The sequence below is a fragment of the Pimephales promelas genome, chromosome 24 (genome assembly GCF_988280905.1).
Source record: "Pimephales promelas chromosome 24, fPimPro1.hap1.1, whole genome shotgun sequence".
In the NCBI taxonomy this organism is placed as follows: Eukaryota; Metazoa; Chordata; class Actinopteri; order Cypriniformes; family Leuciscidae; genus Pimephales; species Pimephales promelas.
In genome coordinates this window covers 12003554-12022849 of record NC_142792.1, presented here as the reverse complement: position 1 = coordinate 12022849, position 19296 = coordinate 12003554, and the positions used below count along the sequence as shown (strand labels likewise).

Here is a 19296-nt window from a genome sequence, read left to right as displayed (position 1 = left end):
ACCCCTTATGAATAGTAGACCACTTTAAAGTTGCCTTTGAGATGTTTTCAGTCTCAAATCCCATCCTTACTCCAGCTATTTGTTACTTTTACAATCTTTGGAAACATTATTAACTTTATTATTTATGTATTATTACATAAATAATTCTAAACATTTCCTGGCACTTGTTTTGTTTATTTATTAAAGATTTTGGAATATTTGGATGATCTGTCTAGATTTGGTGCATCATGAGCTGAAACTCTAATCTTTAGCAAATCATATTCATATTTCATACTTTACATTATCATGCTGTGATTTATGATTTAAAACGTTTGGTTTACATTTTTGGGGATTTATTTTTAATTTATGTAGGCAAAATAGAATATAATTTATTAGTTATTGTCAAAAACATGAAAATAATTATCATTATTGGGAAGAATTTTTATAGCAGTGCATCCCATGTAGGCATATATAGACATGGCAATTACACTTGAAATCAACACAATGGGATGGAGATCACCACGACATTCAAAATTTTCAACATGAGGGCTGTTTGCTCACATATATTAACAAAGTTTAGTCCATTTTGAAATGTTACCTGTGTTCTAGCTGTCCTGAGGAGAAATTGCAGCATTGTAAGAATTCAGACCCTTAGGAACAATGTCTGAGAGCGCTGAGTGAGGATCCATCTTGCAGCAGGAGAATGAAAATGCAACTTTGTCCTTTCCAGATATAATAGCTGAACGCAAACTCCAAAAAGCTGGAGAAATTAATTGAAGAAAAAAAAAATAAATAAATACAGGATGTGACTTCATTGCTATCACCGGCAATGAATCGTCCTCTGAATAGCCCTGTAGTGACCCATATCTGACTGATTTTTCAAAGCAGAATTCTAAAGTTTGTGTTATTATTCTCATGGTGCTTCATTTCGTGCCAAATTGTTCTCTGTCAACAATTTATGCATGTGACTTGGTGATGCCATCAAATTTTATAGTGTTAACATGGCGTACCGCTCCTCATTTTGTAAACGAGGAGTGCTTGTGAATTGGCTGTGAAATTGGCCATGCAGCTGAGGCTATTTCTCCCCAAACCCATGGATAACGATCGCTTAAGATGAAACTAGTGAGAAAAACATTGTTGGCAGCCCACTACAACTGCACTTCATTTACATATCTTTTATAAAAAGACACAACTGGAGATGAGTTGGTAATCTTGTACTAAACATCTCTACCATTCAGAAAGTTGCATTTTACTGCTGCTTTCCGGTGGTCATTCACACATTTTCTGTCTTCTCTTTCTCTGAAAATGGAGTTTAGAGTCCATAGTTCTGTCATACTTGATCAGCAGTCAAGCTTTATTTTCCCAGCCATCGACATCCATATTCATACTCATCAGCCATGGGACAAGCGCTCTAGGAAAATACATGTATATGGTAGAATAACAATCACTTTACTTCACATCACCCTTACAGCAGGGTTCAAAACTCAGCAGGAACGGGGAGGTAGGTGATTAGAACCTGCCATTCTTGGACATGACAGAGCGTAAATCTCGTCTCCCCAAACAACAACACCCCTCGTATTCCTCGCCATGTGTAATGATGCCCTTTGCCAGGAGACCAATCCACCAGAGATGATTTGACACATCCTGTTTAATCTCATTTGTAATACCTGGCATGTCCCAGGAAAATGTTTGATTTAGACACAATGTGGCTGTTTCAGTGACAAAATGGTTGCCCAGTGGAGCCAGTTGGGCATGGGAGGTAGATTTGGTGAATCCAGGATTTCGGTCAAGGGATGTAGGCACCCAACTCAAATGGATTTGATCTTGCAAAGCTATTGGCAATAACAATGGGAGTCATGCAGAGAGTTGTAGCAACTACTTCCCTGATGCACTTCCATCCAGGTGGTTTGGAGATGGCTGTTACCCAGACCTCCTCTGGCTGGTACACTATGTCCTTGTATTTAAAGTGAAGTGTCTCATTTTTGAACCACTAGTGGCACTGAATGGAATTGCAAAAATAATGACAGGTTCACAAATCCTCATAATTTGCACAAAGCGTGAAATGTTACTGAGACTCTTTTTTGATTTGTACTTCTGACCCTTTAATGCATGTCTAGTCTCTTTTTGAAATTATTGATTGAATATTAGTTATCTTTTCTGAATGTTGTCATAAAAGAATTGTCTTGAGGCTTAGCTTCGTTTTCTACAAAAATCATTTTCTTAACAAAATAATTATAGAATTGTTTAATTTTTCTGTTAAAATCCTTGACACAAAATACATTTCTGTGAAAAGCAACACTGCATAAGATAACGAGATTTGTTTTTTAGAGAATGTATCATTGATGTGCAATAAGAATAAATACTCCAGGACAATATTTCCAGGACACAATCGATGATAAGTCTTATTCAGTGCAGCAATCTTGTTTTATGGATTTGTAGCTGGAAAACAAACAAAAAAAGACCCATTCAAATCTCATTAAGAAGGGTTTTTTTGTTTTGTTTTTTGTTTTGTTTTTTTGCAAAGTATTCACGTCGTGGCTTTGATGCTCAGATGGAATTATTGTATTTTGAATTTTTCTTCAGCTCATTGTCTATGCTTTCCCTCACATTTAAACTCTTTTCTTTCAAATGGAACACCTTTTATATTATGTATTAACTTTTTATATACTGTATGTAAGTAACATTGGAAGTTCCGAAAAATTTATGACAAAGATTATTGGAAAAATTTGATAAAAGCCCGGCATGTCTCTCTCATATTATGCGCTTCTAGACTTACTGTTTGTGAGAGTTTTCTAAACACCACTCATTCATTTGGATGTAGTCCATTTACAAGCCTCCGCCAGTACTCTCTTTCAGGAAAGCATTTATTTGTCCTTAATGGATGTGGCTGATTACTAAATCAGTAACATGTTTCAGCTGGTCATGTAACCCTTGAAGAAGCGTACCCAGTGCACCATTTTCTTTGCACTTTATTTTCTCTCCTCCCTTCCCAATCCCCTCATTTTGTGAAGAGAGTACTCTTTACCTGCAATCCCCATGATCAGGCCAATGGTTGAATCGCTGTTGATATATACCGAAAGCATTGTGATCGGCCATATCTGAAGTTCTTTGCATCTCATTCGGTTGAGAATGAGTCATCACTAAAGAACTTTAAGTGAGGGGTAAGCATCACTTGTCTTTATCAAGGTAAATCTTGTTTACACTGTTGGCACTATTGATAGAGGACAGAGAATTAGCCCCTCTCGGCTGCCTTAGAGATACTGCAATGTCAAAGGTAATTCTTTGAAAAAGAGGGTTTGAATGGATGGCCTTAAGTCCACTGTCTTGGAGCTGATGAAGGGCAGAGAACGAATGAAAAGACACGATTTGAGGCAGATTATTTATATATTTCAGCTTCTGGGAAAGGCTGTGATGCACAAGGACAAAGCTATTGAAGGGACGGATGGATGAGAATAATATCTACAGAATGAAACATGTTCCCATGAAGGTTTTTCGTGATGTTTTAACAAAACCGGTTATATGAACTTAAAAAATAAAAAAGGGCAAATTATATTTTTGTTGGTTTTGTTTTTAAAACTATGCTATTTTTTTCACTACAGTACTATAAGTATTCTTCCTCTACAGGCACACTTACCGAATGTATGAAGAGTTCAGATGCAAAAGCCTCTTGAAATGTTCTTCTTTAATGATGATTTTTGTCAAACTTGTATATTTTAGTTCAGTAATTTTACTTAAATAACAATTAATAGGTAATTATCATTGCCATTTAAGTTAAATCACTGAACTTAAATATACAAGCTTGATAAAAATGATCATTCTAGAAGAATATTTCAAATGGCACTTGTTGGCTTTTGCATCTGAACTCTTCGTATGTAGCATACTTATAAATGAGAAAGAATATATTGTCTTATTCCAAAGTAGGGCATCTTTTAGTTGATTAACTAAGACTATCCTGTCTTATTAGTCGTAAACATGGAATAGATTCTGGAGCTGTGCCACGAGGTTGCGATTTAACACAAACGTTTGAGTTTATAATTACTCACTCCAGGAGCTGCTATTACAGCAGAGAGGCAGAGGATGGCAAATGTGTCATGTCGGGATAAGTAATCCAGGCACGCCGCTGAAATCGCTTCTTAACTGGGTGCGGCATGTCTTTCCCTCAGACTTATGATTCTAGCACAGCGGCACGTCAAAGAAGGATGGGTGGGGGGCGGCCTTGAGGAGAAAACTGATTTAAAAAGTCATAGAAAAAGAAGAGGAATGGATAGACTGAACTGGCAACAATAAAAGGCATCTCACTGTTCTTATTTGTCATCCATTCCACAATCAAACCACTCACTAGGCTCCCCTCAGTCGATTTATATAGCACTCTGGCCCTGGCGTTCACACACACACACACACACACTGTTTGAAATGAAAGGCCACAGTGAGCATAGTGTATGAGTTGTGAATGTCATTCTTCTGAAGCCAGAAAACTATGGGATGAATATAGTATCAAAATGATTAACACGTGAAAGCACAAATATCAGTGAACTTGATTAATGTTTTACTATCCACAACCAAATGCCTTTCAATTTCACAAATTCACAAATGTGTGTCACTACATTTAAACTAATACAATACAACTTATTATAATAATAATGATAATAATTTACACAACTTGTGCGTGCCAGAAACGAGACAGACCCCCATAGCCAGACCCTCTATTTTCTCACCCTCTACTACCTATTTTTTGACCGGAAATCTGTAAATAATTTGTTCACAATTTAAATAAGATAATTTTCATCCTACTAAAATAAACGATGTGTAGTTGATAGTTTAGTCACTGGCTTGACTTACGCATAAACAGTATTGATCGATTTTGAGAGAACGATTACCTGTCTGAACCTGAACAATTAGGCTACACACAGAAATTGTTGCTTGGTAGCTCGATTGATTTATTTCAGTCATCGGTGAAATGTTTGGACCATACAAAACTTTGAGAAGTTGTTTGCGCAATTCCAGAGAAAATAAAGTTAACCCATTGTTTCTTCACAGGCTTGGATGAAGGAACTAAAAAAATACGCATTTCTATGTTAATTTCTACATCCGATCAACTGCCATGCTTCGCTCTTTTGCAAGCCATGATATCTCTCAAGGAACTTTGTACTTCCTAGCTCATTTTCTCATGGGCGAGCCAAATTTTCTGGGTGGGCAAAGCAGTGAAAGAGGAGATTATTACCTTTCATTCACATGACGTCATATGGAGGAGATTCAAGATCAGCTCATCTGAGCTTTCATTTTCTCAAAGGCAGAGAAAGATAGCCAAAGCTCGGTTTACACCGATTGAAATTTCTAGCCACCGGGGGACCATATACAGGCTAGGGGAACTCATATTAATGTTTCAACAAAAAAAAAACTCAGAAAGTGAAAATTTCATGTCAGGGGACCTTTAAAAACCTTGGAACGAAAGTCTCAAAATCCATATGAATCAAATGAGATTGATTCTTCTTAGTTGCATGTGCAAATTTTGATACACTAATACAAAAGAAAACATTTGTATTCACAAAAATGTCTCTATTTGTACAAATTGCAACATATTTATTCAATTTTGAATTATTCGCAAGTTGAAAGGCATTTAGTTGTGCTTGCATGTGTTAATCATTTTGATACTATACTCATCCCATAGAAAACCTAGTCTCTAGGGAGGAGCAGTGGGGAGAGATTGGAAGGGTTGTTGTTGGCTGACAGACAGTGCCTGAAGAGTAACTTAAATTGCCGAATGAGAGCGACTCGATGGAAATCAGCAGGGTGGAGTGACACATTCGCTCAAATGAGCTGCTTTCGTCTTCCAATATCAGACTATCAAATAGCTGGAGATGAATGTTGGAGACAACGCAAGAAAAAAAGATGAAAAGAAGATAAGTCACCAATCCATTTATTGCCGTCGGTCATGCTGTGCTCTGCCCAAGTTATCCCTAAAGGTACATGTTTACATATTGCGACGTCACCGTTGAGGTTACCTCTGTATAATGAGTTGAGGCAGATGGTCGGCTATAGTCTCCCTCCAGCTGTGGAGGTCTCATGCTTTGGACACAGGCTTTGCTATTTTGCGGGGAGGGATAGCTCCCAATAATTTTGGAGGTTGTTAGCCAGCTATTCTGCTGTGATTGCAGCATGATATGCCAAAGCTAGTGCACACTGCTCGTCTGACAATCACACTCCCATCATCTCTGACAACCTGCTCTGCTTCACTCCAGGGTGAAAGCTGCCCAAGCCATTTCTAAACATAATGATCTGTTTCTTTTAGCAAATATCACCACCAGCTGTATTTCAGAATTTTGTTACCCAATGAGTGCAAAATATACATGGAAGTTTTGAATATCCTTATTAATAAAGAAATATGTCTCTGTTAATTGCACATATTGGTTGCAATTTCAATTAAATTTTGATTATAGTCCACTCTAAGAGATCAGATTTGTAGAAATAGTAGTAGTGCAGAAACTCTTATAGTCTTGCCTTTACTGTTTAGTGACATCATAGTATGTTCCGAGAAAACGTACTCGGTTACTATAATGTAATTTCGGTTCTCTCTAGAAGAGGGAAAAATCTTATACTGGGGGTAAAAACCTCTTTTCCACAAGATATTGAATCCAAAAATTATCCTTAATTTTGAATTAATGTAAAACATGTTGTGGCAGCATGCAGACATAGGCATGATGCTCACGAGCCTATTGGCTGTCCTGTGGCAACTGCAGCAGCCCATCGAGAGAGGCCCTTGGTGATGTCAGTTCCAATGGGGGCGCTTTGCGCCCACTACGTAACCTCCCGCCAAAGCGAGCGTGGCCTGGGCCTAAAAATATATTTCAATGGGCTGATATAATCTGATTTTTCATTGCAGAAGCGAACTAGAGCGTGTTGCAGGCACAGCAAAGGTACACAGTACTCGTTCCCTCTTCTAGACAGAACCGAGATTACGTTAGTAACCGAGTACCTTCTCTTACGAGAGGTTCTCTCGTACTGCGTAATATCTTAAGCTAGGGGAACAATGTATAAAACGCCATGCGTGCTGCGATCAAACACCAAAGTCCCAAGGGTATGTGCCTGGGGCTCATTTAATGCACAATCACAAGGAACTAACAATGAGTTTGAGAAGAGACTCCCAATAAGTTAGCGTCATTCCCAATAAGTTAGCGTCCTAAGGGAGCTAATCACATCAACAGTGTTGTCAGGGTGAAAATGTTCCACCTGAACTGGGTAACGATATGAGTCTTGCTTTCGCCCATGGAGTTATTTTATCGATCAGTGATAAGGCCAGGGTGGAGGTCCACAGAGCTCGCCTAATCCTCACCGTCCTCAGAGAAAAAAAACAGGCGAGTCCTCAGAGTTACCATGGGCAACGAGGCATCTTTTTTCTAAAATCGCTGCTCTTTTAGATAGAGAGAGTGTGAGTTGCAGCAGCAAACACACACTCGGCAGACTAAGGCCGGATTCACATATAGCGCCTAAAACGCGTAGAAAACGCTGGGCGCGCCGCATTCTCCTTTTTCCAAAACGCTAGGGCGGTTGTGCTCTGGTTGGTTTTTGTCACATGACCTATTGTGTGCTTATGGTGCGCTGGCGGCATTCTGAAAAGTTGAGATGTTTTTTATCTCGACGCAGCGCGGACGCGCTTAGAAAAACCGAGCGCATCTCACTGCGACCGCGTCGCTTCCATTATGAGCGCGCATACCACGCGCCTATATTTGAAATAACGAACTTGAGAGCGCAAAAGACGTGATATGTGAACCGGCCCTAAAAGGATATAAACGCCAGAAAGCGTAGCAGGTAGGGCGACTGAAGGCGGCGAGAAGAAGGCCAGCGGTTTCAGATGCAAAGGCTCGTCCCGCAGAAAGCTTTTTCTCAGACGGCGTGGGTTCTTCACTCCAGATCCATGCCTGAACTTAGAGTTGAAAAACAGAGTGTATCAGCCCATCGAGCTATATTTTCAAAGCTTGTCCCGCTTTGGCTGGAGGTGGCGTAGTGGTTGTGAAGTGCCCCCATTGGTTCTGACGTCACCAATGGCCTCTCTCAATAGGCTGCTGCAGTTGCCGCAGGATACCCAATAGGCACGCGAGCCGTCTTGCCTATGTCGTAGCGTAAGATATTGCGCAGTACGAGATAAATTCTCCTAAGAGAACTGAAGTTATATGGTCAGTTTCGGTCACAGTGCCTTTTAACTGCTTTGTTTGATTTGGCTCTATATTATGCTTTTTATATTATGCTTTATATAAGGGCACAACAAATAAAGGGACTGTCTCCTTAATAAAAGCGATTCTGAACTGCTGAAACAAGTCATCAGCAATTCCAGTCTCACTTCCTGTTACATACCCATACAACACTAACAAATTTAGCTTTTCATTGGCTTCCTTCAAACAATGTCTACTTTGACTCTCATGTTGTTGCTGAGGCATGGAAGAGATTGTTCGATGTCGAAAATACGCTTTATTCAGCGCTGCATATACACTTTGCATCCATTTCAAAATGATGAGGACTCGAGTTGGAATTGATATGGAAAAACTGACAGAACCAAGCATTGAGAAAACTTCAAAATCTGAAATTCACATGGTAATAGTGTTTCGGTTCTGACGTGCCCTGTAAGTGGTTAACTAATCACAATAGACTGGGCTGTCTGACCAATCAGAGTAGAGTAGGCTCTCAAAAAGAAGGGGTTAAGAGAGATTGGATCTTCGATCTGGGCTGGATCTAGGCATGGGGGCAGGATAGTCCATCTATAGCTACCAGGAACGCAGCCTGTCTTTGAAGGAACCGTTTTCAGACTCTTTGAGAAATTGGGTGATGTGCAATGTATATTATGAGAAAATTAAAGTGTTTTTTTTTTTTTTCTTGGATGCATTTAAACCCATTGAAGTAGACCTCAAAACAAAATTAGGAACCTTTAATAAAGCATTAAGCACTGGTGGTGCTTCTAATCTGGCCAAATATAATTTTGTATTTTAATACCAAATTGCAGCTGTAAGTCAGTGGATTTATTTTTGCTGCAGAAACACATTTGTTTGAATTTTGCCTAGTGGTTTCACTTGAATAGATGTGAGCTGTGAAAATCGAAATAATGGAGTGTGGGTAGAGAACATTGCCGCTGTCCCCTTTTTCAACACTTTTGACAATATAAAACATTACAAATAAATTCTAGCACCAGATCTTCACTCGTTTTAACAGATGCAGTGAAACTGCTCGTGCTGCTTCTCTTTTAGTCACATCTCTGCTGTGAGCCATTTCATAAATTGTTGGGGACAAAATTAGCCATGACTGAGAGTGACAGGACCATTCTAAATGTCACCTATGAGTGTAACATTATAATACCCTCAAAAATGAAAGCTTGTGTATTTTTGGGGGGTCTCTATCTTTAGAAATAGTATAGGATGTATCTATGTACTACATGGGCCTACATGCACACCAACAGACATAACTGGGTCTTGGGTGTCTCTCTGGATAATCATCAAATGGATGCCTGTCACAATTGGCAGTGGCAACTCACATGGGTCAGCAGGCTCTACCGCTCAAAGCTCAAACTGCATTATAATCGCAATATCTCTGCTGTCATACACACTACTGCTCCTACACAGCTTTGAATCAAAGGCCAAAGAGTTGTTGTCACCATCTCCTTTGCTTGTTGTTACATATCGGGACGTGAAAGCAATTAAAATACATGGATTGAGTTTAATCCCCTTTCCTCTGTTCTGAATCACATGGATATGAAATATGTCACAGTGCCATCTGCAGCGGTTGCTCTGGGTGACCTCATGATAGCGTGTAAATGAATTCTGGCTGCTTGTAGGCTAACATAACTCAAGACAAGCTTCAGTTATATTACAATCATGGACCTTTCAAAGGAATGCTGTGCACAGGCATGTGATGAGAAATGCTTCGCTGAGGTACAGATGATGGAGCAAAAACAAAGCATGTAAATCACACTGTTTGACAGGAAAAAGAAATAAGAGAATGTGAGTGCATTAAACTCAATGCTGTGATGCTAGGTGGTTGCTAAGGTGGTTATGCACTAGTGAAGTCCGAAGAACTTACACCTACATCTCTGAAATTATGAACTTATTTTTGAGATCACAAAAGCCACACTATCTGAGCTGATTAAAGTAAATTAACAACATAATTTTCTTTTCTGCTATGCATATCTATGAAATAAATCAGGTGTTGGGTTTTGAAAACCCTTAAGGTGCAGTTTAATTTTTGCAGGCAAAATCCATTCATTTCACAAGGAATCCACGTGATGATGTGGTGTAAGATTTACCCAAACAACAATGGGTACAAGTCGAACAACGTAATTCGCTATATTGACTAACAGTGTGAGCTGGGCTTCATACATTGCTACACTATTGACAATGGACAATGAACCTTTCTTGGTCGTGAAATGTAGCCAAAATTGAGCTAATGTGAATAACGTGTACTAATGTGTCATTTTTGCAAACAAAACTACTTCACATAGTCTAAATGAAATAGTTTAGCTAGACTAGATCTGAAAATATTCAAAAGACTAAAATGTAAGAGTAAATAGAAGGCTGACTTAAACCACATGGCAATATGTTACCAAATTTAACATTGACATCTCATTCTTTTTTTAATGCGACCCCATTTTCGTCAAGAACTATACGAGCGTGAATGAGGACACGAAAGCTTCCCAAACAGAAACAATGAAGTAGAGCTGAACTGAAGGAATGAAAGAAATAGGGATGAAGAGAGAAGCCAGTTATGAAAGGAAACTATAAGAGACAGGGATGTTGAATGACAAGTCATTCTTTCATGGCCACAAACATAAAAAACGGTTGAAACTAATTAACTGGTGAGGTAGACAGCAGACAAATGGGCTTCAGGGACCGTCATTGTGTCACTGGTGTCGTTTGTTTCAAGAGCTTGTCGGTAGGAGCTGTCAGATTGCTAGCGCTTCATTGATTGGTGGGCAGGGAGGCTGAGCATTCTCATGCTTACAGCCTCTACATTATACAGTTGATTTACACACCGAACCAGCTGTGCGTTCTGGCAGTGGTTCAGACCTCGCATAAGTAGTTTCAAAGCAACTCTAATGGACTCAAAGCTGGAACACGACCACAGCCAACCAACCGAGACAAGTGATTCAGAAAGTACTCCGCAAAGTGTGGGTCAATATCAAACATTCATTCTTGTTCTAATTATGTGTTGATCTTCAGCAGTTTACATAAAGTTTTTTTACACAAAAAAATATGGGAACCATGTTCTACCTTGTTGACAAATCTGCAAAACTGAAAGGCATATTCACCAAACAATTTTAGTAGGCAGAAAGCTGAGTAGTAGGGGTAACCATCCACTTTTTCCCGGACAAATTAAAACAAAGTGATATGGTTTTCACCAAATAAAGAAAAAAAACATGAAACAAGTTTTCATAAAACTTTTTGATTTTTTATAAAAAAAAAATAATAATAATAATATTCTTAGTTTATGTAATCTGTACGAAAAGAGAGAGATCAGTAATTTTCTTTTCAGATCATTATACCCAAATCAATGTTAATGTGACCACGCCCACTGAGAGCTGGTGCTATTATTCAAACACAAATAATCTGAGGCAAGCCAAGCATACATGTCAACGCCCGCAACAGCTGGATAAAAAACATCAAGTTTAATAAGAAAATTTTACTTTATGTCGTGAGAAATAATACTATCTAAAAATCCTGGAAAAACATACCTAAGAAGTGCTGGTAGTTTCATTTCTTGAAAGTAAGTTATTTATTCTATTAGTGCTTTGTTCTAATCGCGATGTGGAATAGTGTCAGTAAACCTCGAAAGACTATGAATCGCATGTCTGAATGAATGAACGGCACAGGCACGTGCTGTTGTTTACTACAGTTGAACAGCGCGTGCCGTTCATTTATACTCACACTTACATTAGTAAACATGTTATTTTTACTTGAAAGGAGGGACTATGTCTCCTGGCTGGCCTAGGAATGGCCCGATGTCCCCCCGGAAGAGCTGGAGGAAGTGTCTAGGGAGAGGGAAGTCTGGGCATCTATGCTGCTGCCCCACACACACACACACATATATATATATATATATATACTGTATATATATGTGTGTGTGTGTGTGTGTGTGTGTGTGTGTGTTCTACCTAATTGGTTATTCTACAGAATAACATCTGAATAACGTGCACCGACTTTAGACTAGTTATTTCCTGGTCTGTGGCGGAATTGTTTTCTGGAACTGCAAAATAGCACCAGGGAACGTTTGCGCCGGAACACATCTAATCTTTTCGCTGAAACGCCCCTGGGAGCGCAGGTTCATTCCCTAATTTACCAACGTGCATCTGTGGAGGGGAAAGTCCGCTGTGCGTCGGGTGAAAAATAGGAATGATACATGCGTCGGTGTACAAAGTCAATTATACAACTGTGTAATATAGGGCCCTTAGAGTGTTATAAAGAACAGCAAAAAAACAAAAAAAACATTAAGCATTAAAATATTGTTTTTACTGTATTTTTGATCAAATAAATGCAGCTATGGTTAGCTAAAAAGACTTCATTCTGAAATGTTATAAATCTTTCCCACCACAGACATTTAAATTGTAGTGTATTTATTTAAAATCTTATTTGTTTGTGTACATTTTCTGATCATGACAGCAGCTTCAAATGTGTCTGAATCATGCAGGAGTGATGCTGTGCCGTTTCAGTAAAATATGCCAAATCATGGAAATCTGCTGCATCCGTCACAACCCAGCACTCAGAACCAATTCACAGGATGGATTTGTGCTGGCAATGTTTGCGCTGTCATCTGATTAGCATAATGTCTTTGGTGAATCGGCACTTAAACCATGCAGACAGTGTGCAAGTAAACTGTAACAGCGGGTGCACTTCCTTCTTCGTGATTTCCCCCATTTATGTTGATGCAAGGAAATCATTTAGTAGACCTTGGAATTTTTGTCCCATTGCCAGCAAGGTATAATTTATTCGACTGATAAAATGCCAGGCTTTTGTTGTCTTTTTTTTTTTCCATATGTGATTGTCTTTCCATGCATTGCCTTTCCGCACCTGCCAGTCTAAAGTAATAGCTTTTAATCTGTGCATCAAAGCCTAGATAAAGAGCCTCCAAGGAGAGGGGATATGGATGAGAAACTCTGTTTCTTCCCCTTCCCTCAATGGGTTTCTCTTTCTCATAGCTTTTGCTGCTCTAAATGCACTCCATGTTATCAATAACTGGGCTTCACCACTGACAAAGACAAATCACTTTTTTATTTTCACATTAAAGAAAGACGAAAGCGATCTAGTCTGTGTGAGCTTGCCCATTTGATTACTTAAAATAGTTACCTCAGCAATCTGTTCTGCTTGGCAGTAACATGCTGTCCGTTGAATAGCACAGTTCATCCTAGCATTCAAATAGCTTTAATCAAATGCACTCTGAAAATAATTTGCTGTTTGCTTTCTGTAGAATCATGTGTCATCTTAAAAACATTCAGTTCATCCATAAATGAAAAGTTTGTTATTATTAACATCATCATGTTCTCACGTATTTTTTTCCTACGTGAGAACAAAATAACAATTTTGAAGAATCGCTGCATGCTGCACTAATTTCAATACAGTAGATCATAGTGACTGTGGCTAAAAACACCAAACAAGCTCCATAATTGTAGTCTATACTATTTTCCAAATCTTCTGAGGCCACGTGATTGCTTTGTGTGAGAAACAAACACAAATTCATTAATAATTCGCAACACTAAAGTTATTATTCACTGAAAATCTTCCCCTCCAGTGAGCTGTTAACTAACGATCTGCTGCTACTGAATCATTGAGTTGATTAGTGAACTTGATCAGACTGATTCATGAACAGATGTGAACCAGATCAACAGATTCAATGAAAAGACTGTCCATGAATCATCAAATGGCAATGGTTTCTCATATATCATAAGAGAATGTGACTTGCTAGTTGCAATATGCAGATGCACAAATGACGTTTGAAAGCTACAGTACAGTGGAGGGGATTACTTTCAATCACTGCTAAATAGTATGTGAAAAACAGTATACCAAAAGAGTAGTATGTCCGAAATCATATTCAAAAGACAGTTGGTGAAAAATGTCTGGATGATCTAATACTTTAACACAGATTCTACTTTACTAGGAGTTACATTATGGATGGCAGGGATTTAATGCAATCAGCGCCGTGAGTTACACGATAAAGCCATGGCAGATGTTGTACATCCAGTTTTGATTCTTACTATTCACATTAATACAGTACTATATAGAACATACTTTTTAATGGTACTGAACTATTTAACCAAATGTAGTACCTGCTCAGACTGTATGAGATATCAGATGCAGCTAATGTCTTAAATTTCAGTCTGTTCCTCACCCACATCTATCTTATGACTTCCTTGCAATATAATGCACAATTTATATAGACTACTACTGTGGTGTTTTTTGTGGGTTGTTTTTAGTTGTTGTTGTCAGGTTTAGAAAGACATGAGAGTGAGTATATAACTATCCCAGAGTCCTTCTTTAGGGTGAAGTGTTGTTTCTCCATCCTAATTCACCTGCTCTATGGGCAGCATTTTTAGCTTTTATGCCCCAGTGACAGGAAGCACCTGTGGTGCGGAGATCTTAGAATGCTCTTTATCTCAGTTCCACAGCACATTACACAATTCAAGCAGCCCGCAAATGAACACGCAAGACGTCAGCTGTGAAACCGACCTGTCGATACCGAACTCGTCTACCCCACTGAGAGAGTGAGATTACCTAGCTGATTGGAAAATCAACAGGAGGAAATGACACTGGTTTTATGGGTTATTTCTTAATGCTTGCATTTGAGTCTATTGATTGTGCCATAAGAACATTTTCCTGTTTCCTCCTAGCACAGTATGTTGCACAAGTTAAGCAAGACTTGAGCTGTATTTATTTATCCTGATTTGATGAACTTTCCTTTTTCATCAATTATTTGGCCAAGAAACATTAACAAGTAATGAAAGTAGGCTTTTTAAATAGTTTGTGGTCGTAGGAAATGTTAATTGGTTTCAGGATTTTCTTTATGTATAGATGTAAATATTATTATACAATATAAGTTTTCGTTGACCTCTGCTCTTTCGTTTGCAGATTAGAAGAACGCTGCTCCCTGTGACTTCGGTGAGAGAGAAAGTCTGAGGCCAGCTTCAGCAGCAAGCTACCTTGAGTTAAAGGTTAGTCTTTGTCACGTGGCTTCAAAGACTAGAGACGTACACACACAGAGAGATACGCATGCATCCGTTTGGTTTCATTAGAAATGCCAGGGGGCTGGAGAGGTTCCCTGTCCATTCACAGCCAAACACCTGCACGGCTTTCATCCCATATCTGTCCACTCACCCTTTATCACCTGCCACCCAGCCAACCACTGCACACGGCATCTAAACAAGCCATACACACCAGACATGCCTCATGCGTGGCTAATTCGCACAGCCACATGGCACACACCAATTTTAATAAATATATAATGTTAGAATCATATTTTGATGTTTTGGTATGGTACATTTTCTTGCCATTTTTAAATGAGCTTAACATTCTGTTATAGGACAAAATACTTTAAGGTTTGCAAGGAACATAATAAAACATAAAAAGCAGTCAGGTCAGGTTTTCAATTACTTTTTTTCAATTACCATTTATTCAATTATGTACTTATCAAAAATCATGGAAGTCAGTTAAACCTGACCTGACTACTTAGGACACATAAACATGCTCTTGACCAGCAGAACTCAATTGTCCAAGGTAATCCTGGTGGTTAAGCTAGTCAAGCAGTGTCCCCTATACATAGTCTGATGACTGGTCTTTTCAGCAGGGCACACACCAAGACCTCCACCTGGTTCAAATACCTCATTCGGAGTCACTGAGGAAATCAATACATGCTCCAAATAAAACAAAAACAGTGTGCTCTACCTCTGACAATCTGTCATCCTCATTCAATATGTCAAATGCAAAAGCTGCAACCCAATTTCACAGCAGACTATTTGCTCTCATGTGGGAGGTGCTGGAGTTAAAAAAAAAAAAAAGGATTGTGTGACTTATAGCTATCTGTTTCCCCTTCATGGGTTAAATAGTTTGACTAATGCAATATTGATTTCGCTCTCTGGATGGAGAAGACACAAGCACAGCTTATTGAAATATGGATAGTCAAGCTGCCAAGAAAATATTAAAATACCTTAGGTGAAGGGGGACGTCAACATTGAAAATGCTGGATTTTACCCTTCAGCAGCAGAAAAAGTTTAAAAGTTTAAACAGTTGGTATTGATAAAGGATAAAGAAAGGATTTCAGTGGTTCTTAATGTCGTTTAATGTCAACATTTATGTGGTTCTCTGATCTTTTCATTCCGTTTCAGTAAACAATGTGTTGTCCTTCAAAGTTTCGAACTGAGTAGGTAGAATAGTCCACACATTCTGCAAGGACAATGCGAGACTGTACTATGTGAGGTCAGACCATGCACATGTTCAAAGAAGAAGGTTAATAGACCTGCAAACGCATATATATATATATATATATATATATATATATATATATATATATATATTATTTATTGTGGATTTTAATTGCGCAAAGAATTAGTTAACACTTGTGTAAACCTGCAGGTTAAAGGCTCTGATTGTCATTAGTAACATTATAATCCTGCAAGCTTAGCATCTTGTGTTAGCATCCGGCCTGGTAATGGAAGCTGAGTAGCCATTTGGGGAGGCATTGTGTTTGATTCAGACCTTGTTAAAATGCCATTTTGTTTTGAACGCAATGGGCTCTGCACCTTTAGGCAAGTGCAGAAGGACTCTGAGTCTGGTTTCAGAGCAGGATTGGCGCGAACAGTCCAATTTTTCATCGTTATTGGTCATGACATATCCAAAGTGGCAGAGCGTGGGCTTGAAGGTGAACGGTGGATGCTTCAGCTGGGCAGGGAACTCTCACGCCACCACATTTATCCCTGCAGGGTCTTCTACACAGCCGTGACGACAACGCAATTCAATGCTGGCTATTACAGCCAATGAGGTTAAAAACAAGAGCTCACAGTTGTTCTTACACTTCTCGTACTTTCTTTTCGCATCCTCAACCTAAACTAGTGTTAGTAGCATTATAGCATGAAGCTAGAAGCCAAGGTTGTAACCCTTGTGAAAAAGAAACACACTTCTGTAGTATGCTTTAGAATGTTAGTCAGCACATCAACATTATTACAATGTGCACTTTTAAAAAATGCACGTATAAAGTGTGATAAGAAACATATTCATAAAAGTAGACTCATACTTTCATAAGCATACATAAGTGCCCATTTATTAAATTAATATTATATTTTTTTTAATAAACAGTACTTTAAGTACACTACAAGTGTATGTTTAATGCAACTTCTAAGTGCATTACTTTTTAACAAGGGAAATTCCTAATAGATTCATTCATTTGAACTGCCCTGGTGAAAAATGAATATGCTGAGTATATTTGCAGTCAGGCTAATTATCAATATATTAGTAACTAAATTGTAGCAAAGCATAATTTTAAGTCTATTTAGTGTACTTTTATGTGCTTAAATGGAACAACTTCAAGTATACTTAGCATGCCTGTGTAGGGACTAATTACATCCTTTATTAGTGTTATTAAAGTGTACTTTATTTGTGTTGTAAGTAAATTACAAATGTATTATGTGTATGTCTAAGCACACACGCAATATTATTAGATATAATATTATTTTACAGGTAATATTATATGCTCAGTAATACCTTTGGCTTATTCCAAATACTACAAATTGGACATTTTGTATTCAATAACAATACACTTTGTTATTACTTAGCTATACTTTGTACAAAATACTTTGAATGTTGCACAATCTTACACAAAACAGTATTATAAATGTGCTACCATTTAACTTCATTTTAATGAATTACTTGTGGGACTTTTTCCCAATGCTGAATGCATTTTTTTTCAAGGCCAAAAAATTATTAATAAATGTAACCACATCTCTATGAAGAGACATATTTCATTAACAAGTCCAACGGTTTTATTTAAACTTCAGATGGTTTCCAAAAAACTGAACAAAATAAACTTACCATGTTTTCCTTTAAAAGAACACTGAAAAAACAGTGAACAAAAAACATTATTAGACCATTGGTCATACTGACCCTTTATATATAAATACAAATTACACATTATGTTCCATTTTCTGATGAGCTACTCATTATTACACTTGCGTCTGATGGCCGCTTACACATCATAGTTTACATTAGCCTGCCTAAATCCTGTATTGAACCAATACTATTTTTGAACAGTAAATGAGGATTAGCACTGTATCAGTACTATACAGTATGTCAAAATTGTTTCTAGTACATATTCAAACGTACGACTCTTTGTGAATTAATATTGTACAGTACCAAGTGTCTACATGTGCCATAAACCACTACCACAAAAAAAAAAGGTGATATCTTGCCAAAACCCTCATTTACCATTTGTTAAAGCAAAGTGACAGTTTTTGACAGACTTTGACAGTTTTTCTCTTTTCAGATTGAATAGAATAATTTAATGACCATATACAGGAAATTACTGGTAGGCTGCCTACAATCAACACTTACCTCCAAATAGCAGGACGTTTTCTCCAGTTCTTTTCGGGGTCCTGTAGGCTATTTTATTCTCTTTTTTTGACAATGAAGAATAGTGGGGGAATCCTGAACCGGCTCTGGTATCTATACTCTTGTGTTTGGTATTTGGTGTTATTTAAAAAACTGCATATATCTAAACAGCCTTTCTTCTCTGTGACAAGCATATGTCAGAAAGTTGTGCAGCACTTTGTGTTTCCTGAAGTAACTGGGGTATATCGACTGTTTTAAAAGCGCTACCTCCTGTTACAGAGTGAATTATTTTAGTTTAGCCTGTCTGCCATTTATTGAACATTGATTTGAACAGACAAATCACATGTGAAAATCGGACCAACTTTTCATGCCAAACCATCGTATTGACCATGTATATTAAGAAAGTAAATGAGGTTCATTGTGATTTCATCTTGACTTCAACAAAAAGCAAGTGTTATTGATCCTTCCACAATGACCCACTTACATGTTTAAGCACGTTTTCCCATTATGAAGGTTTCCGCACACAACTGCTGTGTTTTACAAGGAATCTATCGATGTCTCATTGCTGTGGGACAGGGCCATTCGTTTAGGCATCATGATATATTACCAAGGCCTGGCTGTGTTGTTGGGTCATTAGTTTACTTAATACTGGATCCTGGGGAGTGCTAAAATACTGTGTTCTCTCACACATGCATCACCTGCTGCGCTCGCATGTGTGCTTCCAGCCACCATTTTGCCTTTTCTTTTGCAAAGG

The 19296-nt window shown here is 38.2% G+C and overlaps 1 protein-coding gene across 4 annotated transcripts in view; it reads left to right on the top strand.

Moving 5' to 3' along the window:
- syt1a (synaptotagmin Ia) overlaps window positions 1-19296 on the top strand; it is a 170187-nt gene that overhangs the window by 71306 nt on the left and 79585 nt on the right. For all 4 annotated transcript variants that reach the window (XM_039663316.2, XM_039663287.2, XM_039663325.2 and 1 more), the window contains exon 3: window positions 15075-15157. The gene's annotated coding sequence lies outside the window, so the exon portion shown is untranslated. The remainder of the gene's footprint in view (window positions 1-15074; window positions 15158-19296) is intronic.